Below are 25,245 nucleotides of genomic sequence, written 5' to 3' on the forward strand. Positions count from 1 at the left end.
AGAGAAGTTACAGAGCGTCACTGTAAATGTGAACATGATCTTGGCTTGCATACTAGTACATGGCTTTGATTTTTTTTTTTATGAATAACTGTGTATCACACTTTACTAATAAGCCCTGGCTGTGGAGTTTTTTTTCTTTTTCTTTTTGACTAAAGGATGCAGCAGAGAAAGCATTGATGAGGTGTCATATAATTTTACTAGTTGCATAACTGCTTTTAACTACTAAACTCTCTCTTGATTAAAATAACAATTGAGCCTATAATTTTTCCGAACAGCTGCTGCTAAAGGGGGTCATTACCTTGGAGAGCTGGGAAATAATTGTACTCCTAATACATGAGTTATGTATTCTCATGTTTTACAGCAATGCACTAAGTTTAAAGCCTATAGTAGAATGTTATTTGAAAGCTGTCAAACCATGTTAAAAAAGACTGCATCGTCAAAGGCCCTTGTGGCCAGGATTCAACATGTAGCCTTGTCTTACTCATTATAAAATACATGTTTATAAAGTTCCACAGAGCATCCAATTCCCAATTCACTTATATCAGCAAGACTTAACTTGCTCATTAATCTAAATTCTTTTGCAACTTTAATCTACATGTTTAATTAATCATAAAATGAGGCGGTAAGTAATTTCAGCAATGTGTGGCTTGTTATCAGATGCATTTAATCACTCTTCTGTGAGCTCATTTGGAAACACCTGAAGATGTCGAGAGCAGTTTGAATAAGCATAAATTATTCTTTGTCAGTGTACTTCACCCAACTAATAAGACATTAATTTAAAAAAGGCACTGTTCATCATTTTTAGATCTTCACCAATATTTTTAGCTCAGCAGGATAACTGTAATTGTACATATGGCACAATTTACACAATTTACAACATAGTGCCCAACAGTAGAACAGGAAATATTATTCAGTTCATTTTTCCTGTTTACGTGTAATTACTTTGTATAATCTTGGGATGAATGAAGATTAACCGTAGTTATCAAATCCTAAACATTTATCTGTTCTTGGAACAAGCTGCTAGTTAATTGAAATACTAATAATAGCCAGATAATTTAACCGTTGTAGGAATAAATCTTTTCTGTATTTGCTTAGTGAAAAGTTATTTAAATTATTTCTTTTTGTATGTGGCTGAAACTGTGGGATGTGTTTCTCAAGTCATTAAAAGGAAATCTCCCTCTTGACTTTTTTAAATTTGGAAGATTGTTTGAAATAGACTCGAAGCAGATGGGATAGTGATGGTGGTTGGAACTCCAGTCATATGAACATATGAGTTATGTCCACATAATATGGGATGTAACCTATTGTGTTCAAATAAATTATCCTAACCTAAAAGCCAAGTTTAAAATCTCTCCTAAATTTGCTATACAAATTTATGCTACCTTTAGGAAAAGAGCTGTACTAGTTCCCTGTCTCCCACCTAATGAGTGATTTGAATTAAATATTTGCTCAGATCTCTGGCATTTTATAATTCTACTGGACTGTAGCTATTTCAGATACTAGTGAAGAACTGAAAAGCCCTATAAATTCTTCTTTAGACAAGCACAACAACAATTGTGTCAGCCTTGGGAAGCTATGAAAAATGCAGAAGAAACTATTGTAAGACTGGAAGTTATTTCCCCATCCTGTTTTAGCTATTTGTTTATTACCTATGCCAATATTCTGAAAACAAATACCTTAGGAGTGATATTTCATAATAGTGAGAAATATAGATAACTTTGATACTTCAACTTGATTTTGATATGTGCAGCTTCACTCCATATTTTTAAGGCTCCAGTTAAGACTTCATATCCCTTTTGTTATTTGTAAGATCATTCCAGCAGTGAACTGCAACTCCTAGTCCTAGGTTGCATCAACAGGGGGATAGTTTCAAAATCACGTAAGATAATAATATTCCATTATACTGCACTGGTGAGACCACACTGGGAATACTGCATCCAATTCTGGTCACCATGATAAGAGAAAGAGAGAGAGAGAGAGAGAGAGAGAGAGAGAGAGAGAACAATTGAGGCAATTATGTATGCGTAGCAAAATGAAGAGGAGGACTAGGGGTGAAATGACAGCTGTTTTTCAGTACACAGAGAATAGAAGTCTACCTGTTGTCCAAAACACCTGAGGGCAGGAGAAGAAGCAATGGGTGGAAGCTCATTAAAGAGAGGTCCAACCTAGAGCTAAGGAGAAATTTTCTGGCGGAATAGTTAATTAGTGGAACAGTGTGCCTTCAGAAATTGTGGGTGCTCCATCACTGAAAATTTTCAAAAAAAAATATTTAACAACTATTTGTCTGGAATGGTTGAATTAGAAGACTTCCAAGGTTCTTTCCAGCCTTATTGTTCTATATTGTATACTGTCTTTAAAATCCCTTAAAGATGGTACATTGATCAAACTATTAGAATAACCTCTGGAAGCTGTGTTACTTCTTTTTTTCATGCTGACAATAGGACTCTTTGCCTCTAAGCAATTTGAAGCTTTCTTTTACTTTATATCTGTACAGATGGAAAACTTTTTGCAATGCCATATAATACTGACTAACAGAAGAATGTAACCATGGTCTGTGGAATGATCAGAATAGAATTCTATCCATATTTCATTTAAGATCTGTCTGACTTTACCTCATCCCCAGCAATTCAAGAAAAACACGATTTGTTCTATTCATTTATTGTAGTGAAATCCATAGTTGATATCCTGTAGGACTATTTTAGATTAAATGCTGTCTTTTTAACAAAAAAAATCACTCTGGAAAGGGGGAATATCTGATATAACACAGTCAACAAACTTCTTTCATAAGTTCAATTTTTTTTGCTGTTTTCCACAGCTACTTAGTCAGATAATTTTGGGGACAGAATTTGAAAGTATTACCTAACGTCTCTTATATTCATTCTGATTGTATTCTCGTTGTTTGTCAGACTTCCCAGGTAAATGAGAAACAAGACCAGATGAAATAAAGCTAATTCTACTTTAATGTAAAGCTATGTTAACAGACTCTTGCAAATCGGAAAGTACAAATCTCCCTCCATCTTCTTTACAGCCTGAGAACTTGGGGGAGGGGCTCTTCTAAGCTTCTTTCTACACCCATTATGCAGCTGCGGGCTGTGCCCTCTTATCTGACTGTTCCCTAGGCAGCATCTATTCCCCCTATTTTCCAATATCATTTTCACATACCATTACACTGATCTTGTGAAAGGTACGAGAGATGTGGGTGAGATATCCTTTCCTGGAATTTGCGTTGCTTAAGGTTGCTTAAGGTTAAAAAAATTGCTATGAACCCCCCAAAATAGAACATAAGAGAGAATGAGGGTTATATATACAATAAGGAAGGTGATGATAAAGGTGTTGGAATAAGAAAATATTATGGAAATAAGTTTTAATAAACTCTTTCAACTTTCATCCTTATTTGAAATCAGCAAAAGTAATTGTAAATTTTATTTATTTAAAATATACACCCACCCTCTCCCATCTTATGGCGCTAATAGGCCTACAAACATGAGTGTAATAAAGAACTAGTAAATAGCAGCAGCAGAAAAATATTGGGGGGAAATAACTCTAAAAAAACTGGTTAAAAAGAAATAATTTAAGTCCCCACCTAAATTACAACAAGGAATCAATTCCAAAGACAAAATATTTGATGAACATCAATACAAAATTCTTTCTTTGTTATGGTAAAGCTTACTGTAGATGATGAAGGAGATGCTATTAACGATGTTTAGATATGCCAGATGGGTAGACTTTAAATTCCACAGAGAATCAAGGATTATGGAATTGTCTATGTGGGAATAAGCAGTCCAATAAAGAGTTGGATCAAAACTATGCAGAGCTTTATATACCACAGTGAGCATCCTGAATTGGGCTTTCCAACAACTTATAACCAGGGCAATCAGGGTAACTGGTACCCATTTTTCAGATATGGCATATCTTGCAAGCACCACTCAATACACACACACACACACATTGTGGAATTGTTACAGTTTCTGAAAATGTGCAAAAACTACCCTGTGAAGAGTGCAATGGAATAATCTAATAAGTATTTTCATCTGCTTCCAAGTGTAGGGTCAACCTATTAAACCACATATAACTTCATCCCTATTACCTTTAGATTAAGTCTGTTCATGCTACAATCAGGCCATCCTGAGAAAGAATGCTTAAGGGTCCCTGTGCCATGAAAAATTGGAGTGGTGACCACCTGGAAACAGACTCAGGAGTGGGGGGGAAATACTTTTAACTCCCACTTGACTGGCTTCGCAGGAAAACGGTAAAATGAGCATTAGTGGTGCTGTTGGGCTTCCTTTTTGGTTTGGGGAACTGCTTATATTGGTTGCAGTTTTATTTTTGATTTGAGGATAGGCTTTTTAAATGTTACAATGTTATTTTTGTTCAAAGGTCAGATCTGTACACAGTACAAGTGGCCCTGGAGTTATTCATATGGATTAGAAACATTTGAGTGGAGTATAATTAAAATGTGAACATTACTGCTTTTAATTACATAATCTACATGGATCTGACCTTTCTTGGATTAGTCTGTATACCTGTAAATGATTTCAGACTAGAATTAATATTGAAAGTGCTGCTCAGATTTTTGTTGTAGAGGGTAGGCAAAATTCCATATTATTTTCATGTAATCTCTAGCTGTGAAGTTCATAAACTTACTGCAGCCTTCTACCATGTGGTATTTTCCAGCTGTGCTGCACTTCAGTTCTCATCATCTTCAAAACTGAATAGTAAAAACAGAATATTGCATCTTTTAAAAATAAGTAAAACTCTTCACTCGTTTGCCGGAAGCTGCTAAAAAATGATGTGCCCTTACATACTTTCCACCCCTTTGTTTTCTTTAGGCCTGTTAGCTGCCATCCTGATATTTTCATTTCTGATGACAACTATCACGGAACACTGCTAGAACTCAGAGCGAGCCTGTGACGGGGCCAGGTAACTTCTACATACTTAGCTAAAATGTTTTTTTTCCTTGCCTACCATTCTCCGTTTAGTGTCTTTATATCTCAAACTTTTTGTCTGGATGTGAGGTTCAGGCAATACAAAATAAGTGTAAATTTGTAAGTTTCATTTTTCAACAACATACATTTATGACGTTGAAAAACACCATTGTTTGGCTCTGTGAAATGAAGATGTATTTTACTACAACAGATTTTTGAATAGATGATTCCCCGTGGTTTGAAATGACTGTGTGACTGCAGAAATTAAAAGTGACATTAGAATTTATTATGAAGTTATACAGGACATTCCTGCCATTGTACAGATGTACTTTAAGTGTACCTAAACAGCAGATGATTACAAAAAACAATACATGCTTTTGTATGAAAGCATACTGGGATAACTAACAGTGACAATAGCATTTTCTAGCAGCTAGTACATTTTACTCCAGTGGAGTTAATATACTCTGGAAGCAGAAATTCAATATTTCAAATTTATAAGGCTACATTACTTTGACAGGTGAGAAGATGGCTAGAATTTTACACTGAACTTCCAAGAAACGGTTCCTAAAATTCCATTTGTATCTAACTCTCCCTTGTTGTTTCCTAGTAGTTGGGATTGTGCTGGAAGTTTTACAGTCATTATTGAATAATCACAGCCACTTCCAAAAGCAACTGAGAATTACAAAAGCTGACATAAGAGTAGCTTTTGTTTATCATTTCTTACCCAGGAGCATTAACCACTAAACCTACTTTAACACATATTCTGATCCTCCTTCGCTTCTCAGTATATGCCACCTTGTAATTTAATTTCTTAATCCCGGAAGAGGACTTTTCTGAATCATACAGCTGAACTACACTTTATTTAAATTCATACCATCAAAAGATCGTAGGTGAATTCCACCAGAAATGGTAAAGCATTTCCATGTATCAGCATTAATAATTTTTGTTGAAGAGAATTAACTTTCAGATCTATGGTTTGATGCAAACTTGGAAAAGGTCTGTTTCTGTTTGTGAAGAGAACTGAGGCTGAGCAGAAATTTCTTACTGTACTGGAGGAATGAAAGGGAATGGTGATTTCCCTAGATTTTCCCTTCTCCATTATGGCTATACCACTATTTCCCCCATTTCAGAGTGGGTGCTATGCTCCAGTCCGAATTGTTTTAGGAAGCTCAGAAAACTACATAAGGAAAGGAGGATCAACCAAAAAAAAAATCTATCCTTTTATAAGCGGAATTCTGCTAATTCTAAATTTGAATCCAATTATGGTTTTCATAAAGAAATCAGTTTTTAAAAAAAACATTTTAAGAATAACTGAACTCTGTCAGGTAGAGCATATTTGCTATTATATTGTATGCTCTAAAAATCTTATTGTTTAGGAATAACTCTTTTTCATCCAAGCATTATATTTTTTTCATTTTCAAATGAAACTGGAAATTATGAATGAAGCAATCTAGTTCTTTTTTCATATAATAGGTATAAGTAATTTTTAAAAGTAATGGCAAAAATTAATGCTTTGTCTGGAATGATCAATATTTGTGTGTTCAGCGCTCAAGGAAAAAAATCCCATCTGTAATACCTTTTGGGGAATGAATTAGTAGATTGCACCAGATCTTTAAAAGATTTTTAAAAATGTATTGCAATACTTGAAATGTATGGATGTTTTTAATAAATATTGTACATTCAATATATGGCATATCAAATATTCTTATAAATAGCAATGGCTAATTGATTCAAACACCACATTATAATCCAATCATTAAACATATTTAGTTAAAGCACATTCAATAAATATACACTCTACTTGTTAAAAGGTTTTTATGTAGCTAGACAAAAACTAACTAATTGCCAATTCAGTTTATCAGATTGAATATCTAATATTTGTCACAAGGTTATTTTTGTAAAAAAAAATTGGAGGAGGGAATGCTATATATGTCATCTTGAACTCCTCAAGGAAAAGTGGTTAAAACTGAATAAAACCAATTAATAATCAGATATTATCTGATGCTTGGTATCCTTTTATAAAATAAGATTCCACAGGATTAATTATTGAGGACAATGTATTTTCATGCCAGAATCTCAATTAAAATTATAGTTTTCACAATGAGATCAAAAGATGAACAACCAGCAAGATCTTTAATAACTTTCATTGTAACAAAAGCACAATTAAAAGAAAAAGGAAACAATTATTAAAAAAATATTGTATACCTCCAAAACAATAGGAACAAAGGAAGGATGTCTTCTACAAATCTGATGAAAATGAATTAGAAGCCTTACAAGTTGTTACTGACACAATAGTATCGATGATTTTTTTACAGAGATAATGGGCAAATAAAACGTTTGAAACTTGGCTGTGCAGACCAGTGTCAAATTTTAAAAATTTCTGGTTTATCAGATTCGAGTAATATATTTTACCCTGAGAATTCCTTGTACTATTATTAATACTTAGCCGAGAAGCTAATACATTGTCTTATTTTCCCTGTGCTGCCACTAATCCAATTCTATGTGTTTTTAGAAAATTATAAAATTATAAAAGCTTCTGGTTGCATCTTTCTGTATAATTATACTTTTAACATTGCTTTTGAGTGATGTTAGCTCACAGAATGATGTAATAATTTCATTGATAGGCCCATTTTTGGCCTGATGTTCTCTGTCCCATTTTTAAAATGCTGATTTGACTTTGAGAAGCCTTACAATGTATTTCATTTTAACTGAAATTTTATATGAATCATACAATAGTGACTGTAGTGGGCATACTATGAACTTCAGTGCTATAGCCAGCCATCCTTTGGTAGAACGTGTCCTTATGATTTAGAAATAGGAGTGGGCAACAGTTTTCAATGGGGTGGGTGGGTGTCATGCCTTTAAAATTATTATTTTAGTTTCCAGGGACCACAGAGGGTTATTCAGTGATGTAGTGATATTATTGGGTGGATAGAGTTGAGGGAATTTCTTAATACATAGATGTTGAATATTATATTAATTAAAAACAAAATGATCTGCAGATGTTTTGGGGCCTGCATGTAGTTACTGGTTGCCCATTCTTGGTTCTGAATCTTGATTTTCCAGGATTACAAATTTCAGGAAAATTTCATGGACAGAGAAGGCTTCCTGCCACAGAAGTGTTGTGTTCTGTATTCGGAGAACAATGAGGATAATAACAGGGCATTTGGTGGGGGTGGAACTAATGTTTTAATTGCTAATCTTTCTTCTCAGTAGCATGGAGTATAACTTGTTTAGAGTGGCTGCCTCCAATAATAAAAGGAGAGAGTAAGAAATCAGAAGATGAGATTGTGGGCCAAATGACATGTTATGCCTAATGAATAGCATTTAGTTCTACTTGCAGTATTGTTATTAGTTACAGATGTATGGATATTCCTTTACTGATAAATCACTGCATTATCTTATTTATTTTATCCTCATTGCAAGTGGAACTAAAAGGCCTTCCACAAATAGTAGAAAATGGGGAAAAAAGAGTTCCTGCTGGCACCAATGAATACTTTTTTCTTAAGAAGCCTAGCCATGTGAGGGATACAGTCCAATCAGATTATACAGTCTAGAAAGAAAGTTTATGTTTTCCTCCCTTTTTCATACTGTATTTCCAAAAAAGATTGCCATCATTTGCATATAATTTAACTGCGTGCTGTGTATATTGTGTATTTTGGCTCATGAAATAAATCCATGACTGGAAAAGAAGTGATGTGGCCAGGGTTCACACATCATATTAAGCAATAACCAAACAAACCATATTATAATATGATATCTAATCTCAGCCACAGGATATAAGGATGTCATACTGAGGCAAGGAATATGAGGCAAAAGGAGGAAGAAGATAAATTGTTCCATATTTTGTCATAGTAGTCCTATTTTGGGAAAGAGAGAATTAATTTTGAGATATTGATGACTATTATGATATTTCAAAAAACTTTTTGAATGATGATAGACTTATGGTAGACCTATCTCCTTTTCCATCTATTAGAACACTTTTATCCCCTTTTATTCAGGTTTGAGATTAGCAATAGTGACTTACTATAGGCATAGGTTTTCATTCCTGAAATTCTTCCTTTTCAAAAAACTTACCATAAGGCTCTTGGTTCAGATTGGTTAGATTCCTGAACTAGAATATCTTTTTAGAGATTGCAAATATATTATTGAATAATGCATTATAGACCTTCAAAATCTTGGCTTAAACATCTGAAATGAATTTTGTAGGAAATAGCAAAAGTTACTATGGTTGATTTGGAATCTCATTCAGAAAGTATAGGAAGGAGATTGGAGAAGTTAGAACAGAGGAGTGATAGAGATAAACTTTTAGTAAATAACGAGATTTATTGAAATAACTATCAAAAGCACTGAAATCTGTTCACATATATAGCAAATCACATGTACTGTAGATATGACATTTCTGTTCAAACAGTATTTATATCTGTACAAGAATACCTGTAGATAGACTACACAGGTTTACTTAGAATAGTGGTTTGAGATTACTGTATTTTGTAGCATTCATTGATTAGTTAACATTATACTACCGTGTTTCTCATATAATAAGGCCGGGTCTTTTTTTTTTTTTGAGCCCCGAAAAAATGGCTAGGCTCTCTTTTTGGGGGTGACTTAATTCCCCCCCTTGCATCTTTGGGTGGGTGGGTGGCGACGGCTTGGATGTTGACCTCGGCGTTGGTGGAGCACTTCGTATCGGGGTCAACGCAGGCAGCACCATATCCGGGTGTGCAACAAAAGTACTTCCTAACGGCAAGCCCCCCCACCATTCCCCCCCATTTCGCATGTTTTAATATAGGCCTTAATTTGGGGAGAGGGGCTTAATTTCATTTCATGCCTATAAAACATGCTGGGACTTCCTATTGGGGGAGGCCGTATTGTTGGAGAAACAGGGTAGTAGTGGGTAAATAGATAATATAAAGTGCTGACATATTGTGTAAGCTTAAGTGTACAGTTCTCTGTCTCCTCAAGTGATTAAAAATCCTTTTGTATGGGTCTTAAGCAATGATTACAGTATAAATTATCACAGCTTTAGGAACCCTGTTTTCTGCTGTTCTCTGGACATCAGAAGACATGCTCTGTTGCATTTCCCCTGAGAGAATGGAAGAATACATGTGCAGGCAAATTATTAGCAGGTGGAAGATAACAATGCATAACATTTGTTTTGAGCTGACATGATCCTCCCTCAAATTTCACTGTGAGTTTGCTAGCCTGAGGGCCAGACCAAAAGCTGAAGCTGACTACGTCTGGCAGACTCATGTATGATTGTGGTAGAGATGATGTGAGTCTTGTCACCTTGGCAGCAGGCCAAACCCATTTTAACTCAGAAGAGTCTATGAAGACTTAAGAGTTTTCAAGCTTTGTTGTCCTGTTGATTAGCATTTGGCATTCATTCTATAACCCCCTACTGGGGAGTTTTGCACATAAGATGAATTTCAATATTATACCCATCATTTTTTGCCACCATTGTGGGATAGAATGTTGACCTAAATAATTGGAACCTGAAGCTCATCAGGAGCAAAGTACTGTATATCCTTGCCTAATAATTCTCTATTGCCACTGTCTTGTTGAAAGGATCTGGCTATCTGATGCACATGCAGTGTTAGAATGCCAAAAGTCTCTGCTAGAGTTGATGGGTTAACTCTTAACTTGCATGAAATGGTGTACGTATTAAGAGCCAGGCAAGAGAGATTTCATATAAGCCAAATGCTTAGCAAGATAAAGCCTTGGCATGTGGCCAATATCCAATTTAAATCAAACTAAGCCCACAATAGAGGCTCCTTCCTTCTTCCATCACAATTCGTAGCATCCTGCTAGAAGTTTATGCTGCCTTGAATATTTGCCAAGATACTGCTGGAAAAGTTTTCCTTCAAGTAAAGAGAACTGTCAAAGAGACAACTAATTAATCCCTGCCCCTTTATAGCTGTGTAATGCAATGCATAACTAAAAGTCCTGTTAAATTAATTAATGATTTCAATTATGAACTTTTCCCCAAAATGTTATGATTCATATCAGGCTGATGATGCAGTGACCTGAGAGTGTGAAATTTGAGCTGTGTGCTGAATTGCCAGTTAATTGATTCACAAATTATTTAAAGTTTGTTGCACCCAAGGGAGTGTTGATATCCATGGCAGCAAAAGGTACCACTCTTGCTCTGTTTCAAGACTGACAAGATAACAAGCAAGAAACCAGAGCTGCTAACAATGAGATTGACACTTGCAAATCTCTTGCCATTGTGATAGTTGAAAAATTACTAAAGAAGATCATGCCTCAGCACTCTGTATCTTCGTATATTTTTTATATTATACATGACAAAGTTTAAAGAGAGGAGATTAATGCCAACAAGAATATCACACACTTCTTTTTCACAGTTCTGGATTTTTTAAAAGACTTTTCTCCATTATCATTGTAGTCAGTTCTAATATCTGTTTGCTTTGCAGTAAGTCTTGTTCATTGCTAAATAGAATGGAGGCCAATTTTACTGCAATTGCCATAATGGAAGAATATTTTATAAACTACTGCTCTTTGGATTTTAAATAAATATGGTAGCTTATTTACTGAAATGTAGAATGGTCATATATTTTTTGTCTTTATGTTCAAATGAGTATAGGATTTTCTGCTTTCTACAATAAAGTGAGTACAAGTACTATTGTTCCATGTCGTTGCATCCAATTTTAATATTTTAATCCATAACATGGGTAACAAAAGCTTGAAGCATTCACAACATAAAAGAGATGCAGGTATTAAAGTATATTGGAGCACTGTTAATATTTTATGATGCTTTATTAAATTTTTATTAACACTATTAGAATGCACGTGAGTTGACTTTAATGGTGCATAATCTGACCATTAGTTGAAAATTTCTTTGTGACTTTCATTGAAGTGGAAGAAAAACATTGTACAAACAAGTTCACGGGGTTACACTTGTACAATGTTTTGCCTATTGGAAAGGAAATAATAGAATCGTTATTATTTTGCATGTTCATGGTTAGAGCTAAGTTTTATCTCATAGTTTTAGGCTTTTAATCTACGAGTTGAGATCTTTAGAACAATGATTTAGATGTAAGAGGCAAACATGAAAGGACTTATTCCCATCTTTTTATTCTTGTCTAGAACGTTGGGTCGTCTTCTTTCCCTGTATATTTTGTCTTAGCACCTTTATGCAAGCAGGCCCTTTTCTATGATATCCGCAGCCCTAATGCATGGCCTATTGCAGGATGCATGCTCCCTGCTTGCTTTTTTAAACGGGGGTTTCCAGTTGGCTCTTCAAAAACACAGGTGGGCGTTTTTAGTTTAGAGTACTTAGTGTTAGTATTCTGTTCTATTGTTTTAATTCTTTAAACTTTTAAAGTGTTATGACGCAAATCCCCTTTGGAGTCTTGAAATGCAATAACATAATTTTTTTAAAATCATATGCAGCAGTGCAGTTAAGAGAAGTGCATATAAATTCTATACTGGGGATCAGCTCCAAGAACAGGCTTCAAATTTATTTTTAAAACTAATGCAAATACTTCCAGACTTTGCCTTCTCCTTGACAGGTGCCATCTTTTTTTGGTCTTCTGAGTTTGTTTTTAGCTATTGACACCTGGCGACAGCATTTAAGACCTTTAAGGAGAAAAAAAGCCATAGTCTTTTGCTCTGGATCTACTCAGGATGAAGAAATCTTAGACAATTGAAATGAAAACCTCCCTTCATTGCCAAAATATTTTCTTAAAATGGCAGTCCCGAGATTGCTAATTACAGGTAGTCCTCAACTTATAACAATTCGTTTAGTGACCATTCAAAGTTAAAACAGCACTGATAAATATGGTTTATGACTATTTTTCACAGTTATGACCTTTGCAGCATCCCCATGGTCATGTGATTAGAATTTAGATGCTTGGCAACCGGTTCACATTTATAACCGTCGCTGTGATCCCCTTTCAGAACCTTCTTACAAGCAAAGTCAATGGGGAAGCCAGATTCACTTAACATCCGGGTTACTAATTTATCAACTGCAGTGATTCACTTAACAACTGAGGCAAGAAAGGTGGTAAAATGGGGCAAAACTCAATTAACCAATGTCTCCCTTCACAACAGAAATTTTGGCTTGAATTCAGGGGTGGGATTCTACTGGTTTGGACTGGTTCGGGCAAAGCGCACGATCACCGAACCAGTTGTTACACCGGTTGAATTGCACCACTGGCTGAATTGTGGTTGTAAGTCAAGGACTACATATAGTTTATAACGATAAAGTTACCTGAGTGTTTGTTTTTTCCATCCTCTATTGATACTGCTCATCCCAAATATTTTTGTGTGGTGGTCAATCAGCAAATCAATGGATTGAGTTGTTGCTATTAGAGGAGGGGGGGAAGGTTAAAATGTGTATCTTATGCAGAAGTTAGAGCATGACCATAGGGTTATGCAAGAAAATAACATTTAAATGAGGGTCTGCTTTTTGAAAGCCTACAGTTTGAATGCCAACTGTCTAGTAACTGTTTTTCTAAAATTAAGGAGCCTATAATCTCAGCACCATTAACAAGTGCTGTCATTCAGATACACAGTGTCTGGCTGATTTAAATAAAATGAAATGAAGATAGTTGTTTCTGGTCCCTTGGCTTCACTCATTGCCATAAACATATGCTCTGCGTCCTGCTTCTTTCCATCTTATTTATGACTTTAATTTGTTGTGTGGGCTGCGCTAGAAATTAAATTTAATACAATTCTCCAAGGGACCCTGTCATATAATAACATGGTAATTTCTGTGTATCCTTTTGAAAAATGAGGAAATTAATTCTTCCTGACATGTTCTAATTATTCCAGTGTGAACGGAAAATCCGTTTTTCCCAACCCCTGAAGTGTAGGCAAATGGCTGCTGTTCAAAGCCGAGGTGCTAATGCTGACCAGCAGTGCGTTTAATTTGAAACATGAGCAGACACCTTTCAACACACCTTTGTAATGTTAGAGTACTTTACAGAAATTAATTCACTACTTATTTAGCAGCTTAGTCTGGGGGGCGAGTGGGTGAGTGTTACGGTTTTTATTCATCAATTCTATAGTCCTGTTAGCACAATGTCTCTCACTTCCTGTACTTATATTGGCAACATATAGATAAATAAGAGGAAAATGAAGCCTCTCTGAAATGGAACAAGCAGATATTTCAGCATGATTAGATCCTGCAAGTTTCTACATATTAGGAAGAGGCAAACTACAAGGTCTTGAATGTAAAACAAACTAAACAGCAGACAATATCTAACCATTGGAGAAGAGATTACTAGAAAGTCATACTCTTAGTGTATTTAATGAACTTTAATAACAAGTGCAAGAGATAAATTTGGGGAAATCAAAAGCTACACTAAAAAAGCACAATTGGTTCAATTTTTATAATTATATAACATTTTAGATTGGTATATTCTTCTAGGTATGGTTATTATAGTTGAGCCATTCTTAATACATACATACATACATACATACATACATACATACATACATATAAAAATAATGGTCAATTCAGATATTAAATTAAAACTACAAGGATAAATGTTAGAGTTTACAGGAGTGCATCTTCATGACCATGTTTTTTAAATGTAATGTAATAGTTGAAGCTTTCTTTGACTTGCAGTTTCTACACTCAGCTGTTCCATGTGCAATTAATATGAATTAATTCCTAGTTGATGAGAGCTTTCTTCATCTTTACATCATGTTCTTTCAATAAAAGGCAAACATTTCTAATCTAGTTCTAATCCAAACTTAATTCTAACCCTGCACATTTTATTCTGTATCTCAACTTGTGGAAGGGGTGGACTCTAGCTTTTTAATAATAATCTTCAAAATTGTGATGAACAATTAACAATGACAGTGTTAATCAAAAGTGGTAGGGTTGTGGGGAAAATGCTTTACCTGAAAAAATGATGATATAAAAAAAAAACAGTATTTGATGTGCTTTATCTGTATTTTTCTGCAAACACCCTAGCAACATTCCTTGCACTGGTTGGGATTATACCACATGATGAGTGGAAAAACAGTTGTATAAAAGACCTGAGTAATTCTATACAATTTGTGGAGAACATTTCCTTAGAGAATAAAAGGAGAACAAAGAGTGAGTATTTATGTCAAAAGGAACTTTTCCAGAACTAAATAATATGGGCAAATTGAAATGGGACCCCCTCCCCCAGAGTTAAAATGAGGTAACGTCTTTAGTAGATACATGAGGAGCCCTTTGTCACTCTTGACTTAATTATTTTAGGTTCATTATAGTTTATTCTGTGACAAACATTCAGAGCCCGAATAATCAATAAACTCCTTTATTTCTTGATCTCTTCAAGCATAGAAGTGAGATTATTGAGTGGGAGAGGGGTCACCTTGTCTATGACCATTTTTCTGTGTTGCGCACTAAAAGAATAAAAAAGACCCAGCTTATGCACAATCTTCCTAAACTGCCTTGTATGATTCTTCTTTTAAAATGATCTCCGTGCATCTTGAGTTTCTTACTGTCTATTTTGCTTAATTTTCTATCTGCTACATTAATCTTAAAGATGTTGAGCTTTATTTTACTCTGAGCCTGTTATCACAGGGATGCAGCAGTGTGGTTGTCGTAAGTATGGAAAAGCCAGGGTGTTGAAAACACTGAAAGCACTTTGTAATACAGAATGAAACCCTTGTAGACTTTTTAGTTTTCATTCATTTTAGTGATCTCTAAGCTACAAACAAATCTGTTTGCGAACACAATTTTCTTTTAATGTATTTTGGTCCTCCTCATGGACCAAATAAGCAATTATATTTATATATTTAGATAACATCAACAATAGATCTTGAAATGAAGGATAGATGATGTGTCTTCCGTTTTGATTTAAGTTCCCTCAACAGACATTTTCTTTAAATAGTACTAAACAGTACTTCTCTAGTAATCATTGATTGCTGATCCTCAACATCCTTACCTTCCTAGAATTCTAGAGAGTTACCCCTGCCAAAAATGTTATTTTGGTTGCATTTCTTTGATTTAGATCTTCCAATTCATCTACAGGAAAGTATCAAAGCTTAATGATGTCAGCTTTAGCCCAAGCACATGTTTCTCCAAGGGCAATCCTGTGTGTGTGTGTGTGTGTGTGCATGTGTGAATGCATTTTTGCATTTTTGGATATTTTGGATCAGACCTGTAATTCAGAAGAAGCAGGCTTCAGTCATTCTCTCACAAATTTAGGGCTTATCTGATCACGTGTTCAGTTCACATAATGCAGATGTTAATGTATTGACTGGTTGTAAATCCCTATTATCTCAATAAGTCTTTTGTCTTACCTGTGACGGTCTCCAATAGCATAATGTCATTGACCATCTAATACCTTTACAGTAAGATTTTGTGGATACATTGCAATTCATGTCCTTTATCTACTGTAGGATCTTTTTTCTCTTTTTAATGTGTACTTAGAAGTTGTGCCATTCATGATTCAGATGAGAAAGCTTTGTTGAGAAAAGGACATTGTTCTCTCTGATCAGTACAGGCATCGAAATCAAAATAATCATGAAATCTTTGGGTGAAGTTTGTGTTTTAAAAACAGAGTTTCCAAAGATGTAAATGTATAAATTTTCCCATATATGCAAACAGTGCAGTATCTGCTTTATTATGAAAATAACTTTACAAAAACCTTTGTGACTAATGGTTCAGCAAAGATTTGCTAAAGTATAGAAAGACTATGCACATCTAATTACATTAAAGTACTTTACTGCCTCTAGAAATGCAGGTGAAGTCCACATCAAATCTTGTACCTCATAGAATGAAAAATATCGGTCCATTATCAAATAAATGATTATTAGATATTCAAAGCCATTATTTTAATTTAGCAATGGATGCTTGAATTTTAGAAAACAAACTGTTGCAAAAGTACTAGATAGGTTACATGATCAAGAACAATAATCTGAAAACATTTCTGTTTCAGCTTAATGCAGCTTTTGTTACATTGAATAAAGTTTTGAGGAGATATGGCTTTTAATACATGTTCTGCCAATGGGATTGTTTTCAAAACACCTTTGAACACTACAAGTTAACAGCATGTTAGCAACTAAGTCAAACATTATTTCAGTATCATTCATAAATTACTTAAGAATTCTTTGATTTAAAAAGAGAAAATCCCTCAAATCCTACTTTTGGTCAAAGCATAAGACCATAATTAATTTGGCATGTGCTTTTGAATTAAGAACACAATGTTCTGAGCTTTTCTCAAAGAGCTTTTTTTTGTTCAAAACAGTGGAGAAATACTTTTAAGCAGCATTATTAACTAGGTGGAGCTTGTAAGATTTGTTACAAATGAAAGATGTTAATTAAATATTGTTGTTTCTTGCTGTCAATCAAAAGAGGTTAAGTTTTATTTATATTCTGAAAGGAAAAACAGTAAGTGAAACAGATAAAATATATATACAAGAGCTGCCAGGAAGAGAAGAGTTTGGCATAGTATGAATTTAGTTGTTTAATTTGTGGGGAGGAAAGTACAGGTAGGAATAAATTGCTTGCAATGAGGCTGCTATTTTCTGATACTTGGAGAAGATACTCTTTGAAATGTCCAAATGATTGACAGCATCTTCTTTAGCCCAAATTGCTGATATGTGAGGCCAATTCCCACAATTAGTTGAGGTGCTAGGTATCAAGCTCATCACTTGGTAAAGTTTGCCTGGCATCATTTCCTAGGATGAGGCAATTACCGTGATTAAGTCGGCATATGCTCGGGGTCAGCAGCTGTGGATGCAACCCATAGCAGAAAGCAAAAGGAAAGATGACAGCCAACTAAATAAGGAAACAACAGTATTTTCAAATGGATACATGCTTCTAAATAGAGTGGTATATTCGAAGAACAGGGGAGCCTAGCATTGGATTTTATTGATTGTCATTCTTGTTAATTGCCATTATATTGCATCAGCACTAGACGGATGGGGTATACATTAAATAATCAAATCAAATCTTTATTATGGTCACAGACCAGTCTATACATTATACAAATGAAATATAAAAATATTACTGCAAGGCCATTTAATTTACTATATTAAAAAAAACTAAGATGTGTCCATCTAAGATGTTGAAAGCAAGCCAGTTAAAATAATGTTTTTCTAGCATGTCTTCTCAGATGTGTTAAGATGGGTTTGAGATTATTGTAAAAAGAAATGTTATAGGAACATTTCTAATAAGTAAAATTTTAAATACAGTAGGATCCAGTTCTGTTTTGCACAAGCTATCATAATCATGAGGAACCACTTCTTTGAAAGGACTCCCACTTGAAAAGCATTCTTTCAAAAATTATCAGATTGGGGAAAACCTTTAGTTTTCTTACTGATTTTTACTCCTCTAGCATTCATGAGAAAAAGAAAAGATTATAAAAAAATTTAAAAAGGAGAAACTAAGCCAAACATATTGTAATATGCAGAGAACACAGGTCAGTATTTGAATGTAATGTTAACCTTTGACTACATAGTATAAAATTGATCTGAATTTTCATTACATCTATAAAGAGTAGTTCATAAGCCAGGGGTGAACACATACTCAATCCAGGTCTAAATCTGGATTTATGTTGTCCTTCTTTCATTCTTTGCTTGATAACTCCTTCGTTTGATTTTGGCTGACCATGAGTTCTTGCTTCTTTTCTTCCAACTCACCAATTGGAAAATGAATAGAGAGTAATTCAATCATTGATCCGGTAGCTAAACCACATTATTCATAGAGAAAAAGATTTCCCTCATTTAACTCAACATAAAAAAAATAACAATATCAATAGCACTTAGACTTATATACTTCACAGTGCTTTACAGCCCTCTCTAAGTGGTTTATAGCATATTGCCTGCAATAATCTGGGTCCTCATTTTATCGACCTCAGGATGGAAGGCTGAGTCAACCTTGAGCCAGTGAAAATCGAACTCTGGAAGTTGGCAGAGTAGCCTGCACTGCTGCATTCTAATCACTGAGTCACCACAGCTCTTAAAATAAACCATATAGTTAGCTTCTATCCAGTAATCATTTTATGTACATGTTCATTCCAGTTTAAACCATTTGAATATGTTTGTTAATTCATTTATTTGATTTATTCCCTGCTTTTTTTGCTATAGTGAGCACTTAATATAGCTAACAAAATTTAAAAATAAAAACAAAAATTTAAAGCATTAAAAATATAAAGCAAAATTAATGATACAGTTTAAAGGCTGGTGAAGAAGATACATATCTTTTCTAATTTCCTAAACATCAAGGGAGTGGAGACCAAATGAAAATCTTGGAGTAAGGCAATCCAATATAAGGTTCTTTTCCAAGGATGTTATGTGTTTGTTCATGCATGTGTGTAAGTCAAAAAATTCATGTGATTGAAACCCCACACCTTTTTACATGCATCAGATATATGGCCCACATAAGAAGAAGTGAGTCTTTGATCTTGTAGGTGCAGTTACCATCTTGATCCTCCTTGTTGCAGATGCCCCTGGCTCTATATCACAACTGAGAAGCCTCTGATAGAAGGAATATCTTCCAGACATATTTATAGCAGAAGGTGCTAGCAAAGGATCCCTACTCTGATTAGCAGTCTAGTTGCTACTTTTTGAAGCAAGTGCAATAGATAGATGCCCTTCAAGAATAGCCTCATCTAAATTGCATTGAAATAGTCAGACAGAATATAACTTATGGATACTGCTGCCAACCTTCTCAGAAAGGAATGTATCTATTGCACTGGACATCATTAGATATAATTGTTAAAAAAAAACCTCTTCCTGTCATATTTGCCAAAGCAGAGAATCAGTGATACCAGCCTGTAACCCTTTCAATACAGGCTAGTTCTCTATCCCTGAATCCAGTTCCACATTAAACAATAGCATTCCATATAGATATGAAGCAACATGAAGGAGCCATTCCTGCAGGTGTTACAAAAGGGTACCATGTTTAATGATATCATAAATTGCCAAGAGTTTCAGTAGGAATAATAGATCTGTTCTATCCATTATCCCATTTCTAGCCTAGCTCATTCACCAAGGTGATCAAATTAATTTCACTATAATATCCTGATGTAAAGCTTTTCTGAGACGGTTCCAGAAATCATTATCATTCAGGTAGGCGTAGAACCGTCAAGCTACCATCATTAATTCCATTTCTCTAGAAATTGATACCTGGTATAGCCCTCCAATAAAGATTGTAATACTACCTCCTTTAGGTGGGAATAAGTTACTTCTCTTGTAAGGGGGCTGTCAGGGTTCCAGTTAACACACCCAATGGAATCAAAACCCCAAGGCAGGCATGTTCCTCAAAGTATAGATTTATTAGGCATGTCATATTGGCACATCTGGGGAAAACCCAACTCTGCAGGACCCAAGGGTTTCCCCACCCAAATCAGCACCCCAAAATTCTTTCCCCCAAGTCACACATCCATCACATGGTTCAATCAGGTTGCAGCCCCAATCCTAGCTGGCTTTGGTCCACATCTCTCCAATACCTGGTAGAGCATCCTTGGCTCCCACGAGAAAGTTATCTCTGTATCCCCCACAAAAGCTCCAACTGGCCTTGCTGTGGCAGCCCTGAAGATCCTCCCAAAATGGCTTCAGGACTGACAGGGGCATTTGCTTTCTTAAGCCATGGGATCCAATCTTGTCTTGACTAATTTAATTAGCTAGGAAAAACAAGATTTAAATGGTAGTTTTTATCTCTTCATATACTGTAGCTAGTCAACACCCTTGAGAGTTACAATCTGAGAAGAATAACGACAGACGATTGCCAAGCATACATCTGTGTGACTTATCATATTCTGGAATCCAAATCAAGATGGATGTAATATACTTTACAAATTGTTCACATCACATTTCGAGCTCTTCTGATTTCCTTGTAACCTCTTGGTGGTACACAGTAAAGAAGAGCAAAGCCAGCTGTAAAGTACAGCTGTGACTGTAAAAGAGGCAAAGAAATAAGCATTCTTGGCTGTTTCACTGATGATTCGTCCCAAGAAGGAAGAAAATGGTTTGGAGCAACACTTTACAAATCAGGGTTGAAAGGATCCTAGCAAACAGTATGGTGATTTGCCAAGTGCATTCAAGAGATCATCTTGATCCATCAGGCATCTGGGTTGGAGCATGTTAATCCACGACAACAGAATCTCATAAAGGCTCTCCGTTCAATTTACCCGTTCCACCTGAAAGGATAATCGAATCCAAGTTTGGTTTTGTTACATACTGTGTATTGGGTCAGATTTTGGCTGAATCAAGTGGTATGAAATCCCGAGCCATCCCAGAGTGGGCATTGATATCCCCAGCAAAAAGAGATTTAGGGTTATTGAACAACATGCCTGAGATCAAGTAGCTCAGGAAGAGAAAGTGAAAGTGAATGGCACACTAATGGTATGTCTACACTGTTCTGGCCACCCAAAACAACCACAGGCACTCAATATTGGCAATCTGCCAAGTGGAACATCTGTCAGCAAGATGGAGTTATTATATATCCATCTGCTGGCCTCCAATCCTAACTTTCTAGCACAGAGTATCCTGGCAGAGAAAGCAGGTGAAGATGAATTCTACCCTCTTCTGCCAGTTCTCTGTGGTATGCACAGGCCATGTTAGTGATCCCATCAAAAACGAAATCTGTGCTGGTAAATAGCTGTTTTACCAGCAGCTAATTAAAATTAAGCTAATCTGATGTTAAAGAATAACACTGGCAGATTGGAGGTGCCACCATTGTTGTCATCTTGATTTCCTTGATTAGGCTGGTACCTGAACAGAAAGAAAGCAAGACATTAGTCATCAGATTGTTGTTTCTCTATAATACAATTGAAGGCTCTTCCTACCATACCTTCCTCTTTCAGTTGCTATTTCAAAACTTGTTTACGGGCTGTTTTCCATGCCCCGTTCTTTATTTTTCTATTTTCCTGATGTATGTCTTAATACAGGCTACAATAAATCAGAGGTCCAGATGTATTCTGTTTCTCTTGGTATCCAGCAGTCTGCTACAATAAAATAAAATGAAATGAAAAATAAAGGGTGTGCCTCAACCTGAAAGCATTCTGAAGAACCCAGCAAACAATATCCTAACTAGCCCAAGGCAGCTATATTTCAAACTCCAGTTTTAGGGATGCAGTTCTGTGCAGACAACCTGAAATGTGAAGCATAAATATCAATGATCTGATACTACAAGGAAGCTACCAGTCAAATGACACAGTACTCCTTTCCTTCTCCACAAAATGCCTGGGCTAAGTGGAGACTTTCTCAGCCTTTCTGGGCAGAGAATTATGCTTTTTTAAATTTTTAATTGTAAATGAAAAGAAAGCATAGAACAAGCATAACAGGAAGAACAGAGCTGTACGGGAAGCACAAGCAATCTTTTGTATGCAAGTGTGTTTGTGTGTGTGGGAGTGAATGAGTGACTGAAACAACCCTAGTATATTAATGCCCACATAATCTTTGTGTTGGCTTTAATTTTTATTTAATAAGTCTGTGTGGTTTGTATGTCTCTCTGTGTGTACTTTCAAGTCAGTATTGTCTGCTGGAAACTGCCTAGTAGGCCCTGCAATTTTCTGGGCAAAATTTTCAGAATGGTTTGCCATTGCCTACTTCCTAGGGCTGAGAGGAGAGGGGCTGGCCGAAAGTCACCAAACTGACTTTGTGTCTCAGGCAGAACTATAACTTGTGGTCTCCCAATTTCTAACCTGGTGCCTTAACCACTAGAAAGAACTGGTTCTCAATAATTATGTAATAGCTTTTTAATAACTATACTATCTGGGTGAACTCTAGCAAATGCATGCATTTTCTTTCCCAATTGCTCAAGAAATTTAGATGCAGTTCATACGATAAAAAACTTAGAGACTGTTCTGGGGGTGTAAAAATGGTCAGCATGGTTGAGTGGCTTTTAAAACCATTTTTACTGTTCCTTTCTCACATTGTCACTAAAATATTCTCTTTGTTATCTGAATGGGACATCTGCTGACTGGCTGAGCTTTCTTTACCTGATTGTGTGAAAAGTCTTGCTTAAATCTGTTAGGCCTTGGAGGCCAGTAACCTGCTAAGTGCTGTACGTAGAGCCTGAAAGACACAATGCCCTTGGACTAACATCACATTTTTTGCTTGTTTATTTATTTACTTATTTATTACACAAACCACCCTGCTGTGAGATATTACAATAAAATGTAAGTAATGAGCTGTAGATTCTGTTTAAAAATAAAATTGGAGTGAGTGCTTAATTATGCAGCAAATTCAACTTGATTTATAGTTTGCGACTGGTAAAGAAGAGATATTTTAAGAAGGTTATGGGTGGGAAGAAAAAAGGTGTTGACAGGTTCATTATAAACTTACTTTGCCTGAACATTTTGTAAAAATAGAAAGTATGTCAAAGTAATCTTGGGTAAAGTATTCAAAGAAGTATTCAAATTAGATAATTCTAGGGCCCTCTTCTTCAACTTGGCATACTCCAGAAACGTTTGGATTATAACTTCTAGAATTTTCAGCCAACATTTGCTTTAGAAATTATACTTGAACATCCACATTCACAGCTTTTTGTAATAGGAGTTCCAAGCGATAAAACACCTAGTACTGCTAAACAGTAATTATTTGAAGATGCTTAGTTATATCCAATGAAGGCATTGATGATCCCGTTTCCCTGAAATGTTCTTAAAATGAAGTTCCCCAAACTGGACCCAGTGGTTGAGGTGGAGTCTGACACAATAGAATAAAATGGAACAAGCTTTTTCTGGAATATGAGACTATAATGTTGACGCAGCCTAAAACAATCTGAATTTTATATCTTCTAGAGTATTAGCTATTTTATACAATTTTGGGCCATCTGCAAATTTGATAAATATTCATCCTTTAGTATAGGTCATTCATAAAAATAATGAGCCATTTTAAAAAAACTATTAAGTAACCCAAATCTACACATTCAGTCAATATTGAATCAAAATATTGAATAAATCAATGTAAAGATTTCTTTTTCAGTGGAGATAAATACACCGAAGATGACGTAGGCTCAGGCACCAAGTATAGATATATGATATGAGCTATTTCTAAAGTGGTGCAAATTGGTAGAAGTGTTCCCAGGTGTGTATCTTGTAATTTCCTACCTGGATTGTTAACAGTTGTTGGTTTGTAGAGTTTCCTTAATTAATGCCAATATAACATATGATATAATATGTTTCTATTAGATAATATTTTATTGACTATTATTTTTGTCCTAACCCTTTTAAATATAAATAAATGAGGAATTCACTGATAGGAAAGAAGAGTCAACCCATTCTGTGATATTCCATATATGTGGTGGAATGTAGTCTGGATTCCAAGGAGGGAGGGGCAGCATTGTAGAGGGCCAGTAGACTTAAGTTTAGATAGTTTATTTGGAAGAAAGTGAATCAAGATAGATCCTCTTTAGAATGATACAATGATTACTTTAGTTTGGCAAGATTTCTGCATATAGGTGAGGAACAATAAAGGAATTTGTTTGTCTTTCTTGGTTTCTGGAACTTACAATATGATCCTATTGCAAAGCAAGCATTCTTCTGATTTCATTAAACTTGGGAAAAGCCTACATGGAATCCAATGAAAGGCTTTATTCAAACTTTGTTGATTCATGATGAGAGGAAGAGGGGTGTGCAATTTTAGAGGGAATTGAATTTATCCTCATTATATTTGTGTGTTGGTCTGGGTGTCTGTTGGCTCACATACTACTATTACCATAGTCTGAAAAAAGGTGCTCTATTCACTTCTGAAACAGAGATGTCCGAGTATTATAATATCAGGTATTAATGGAGTACTATCACTTATCATACTACTGTGAATGCTGGTTGATTTGGTTTAGCAGAATATCGGGGTTCATGTATCATTAGAAATTATTTTGTGACTCCAGCCTTCGTCTAGATTTAATGCATTGGGGTTTGCATGCATTTAATTAGCCTTGAAATCTAAATTAGTGCTTTTTAAAAATAATAATCAAGATTTTGAGTTGTAGTAAATCCAGCATGGTCTGCAATAAAATACTTTATAACTTTGCTACACATTTTCCCCACTAACAGGACTGTGTTAGAACAACTGTTAAAGATCTTTCACACCAATGTTAAGTCAGTTTGCTACATATAATTATTTTATGCTCTGCTCATCCCCCCGGCCCCAGCCCTGGAATTGTATTTGTATGCCTGTGTGTCTCTTTTCTGAACTTCTCACATAGTATAGGTGGCTCTTTCTTGCCTTTTATATAAGGAAGATGACACGAACGCTCAAAAGGGAAGGGAATGCAAGTGTTTTCCCTCCACAATGCCCCCTTTTTCTAAGTTAGTAAAAGGACCTCCTGTTCTGGTTCTAGGGGAGCTGCATGGTCTAATTCACAGCTGTGGGGTAAGGATCTGCCGGGATGGCCACCAATGAA

The 25,245-nt window shown here is 35.4% G+C and overlaps 1 protein-coding gene across 4 annotated transcripts in view; it reads left to right on the forward strand.

Moving 5' to 3' along the window:
• Nucleotides 1–25,245, forward strand: part of SOX6 (SRY-box transcription factor 6) — a 487,451-nt gene that overhangs the window by 105,696 nt on the left and 356,510 nt on the right. For all 4 annotated transcript variants that reach the window (XM_087950911.1, XM_087950909.1, XM_087950910.1 and 1 more), the window contains exon 3: nucleotides 4,830–4,920. The gene's annotated coding sequence lies outside the window, so the exon portion shown is untranslated. The remainder of the gene's footprint in view (nucleotides 1–4,829; nucleotides 4,921–25,245) is intronic.

Source organism: Notechis scutatus, chromosome 1 (genome assembly GCF_049901735.1).
Source record: "Notechis scutatus isolate UNSWTSFEM ecotype Mainland chromosome 1, rNotScu1.2, whole genome shotgun sequence".
Classification (NCBI taxonomy): domain Eukaryota; kingdom Metazoa; phylum Chordata; class Lepidosauria; order Squamata; family Elapidae; genus Notechis; species Notechis scutatus.